This window comes from Penaeus monodon, chromosome 33 (assembly GCF_015228065.2).
Source record: "Penaeus monodon isolate SGIC_2016 chromosome 33, NSTDA_Pmon_1, whole genome shotgun sequence".
Taxonomy (NCBI): Eukaryota; Metazoa; Arthropoda; class Malacostraca; order Decapoda; family Penaeidae; genus Penaeus; species Penaeus monodon.
In genome coordinates, this window is record NC_051418.1 from 12,676,673 (window position 1) to 12,676,912 (window position 240).

Below are 240 nucleotides of genomic sequence, written 5' to 3' on the forward strand. Positions count from 1 at the left end.
GGTTAGTGTCACCTTTCCTAAGAAATACCAATCTGGTTTTCTAGTTTGTATAAAAAGAGGGCCTCTTCTAACATATTTATTGCTGTTCTCAATCCTCTAAGTACAATTAATGGCAACTGTCGTAAAATGATACATGAGAAGCAAACAACAAAATAAAGCAATTGCCATGTTGTGTGCCTAATCTTGCAAAATAAGTGCCTGCTCTTAACCTGGGGTGACATAACATACAGGCCATGTTCA

At 37.1% G+C, this 240-nt stretch overlaps 1 protein-coding gene across 1 annotated transcript in view; it reads right to left on the minus strand.

Moving 5' to 3' along the window:
* Window positions 1-240, minus strand: part of LOC119594050 (ubiquitin-conjugating enzyme E2 variant 2-like) — a gene marked incomplete at its 5' end in the record, with an annotated part of 9,050 nt that overhangs the window by 3,425 nt on the left and 5,385 nt on the right.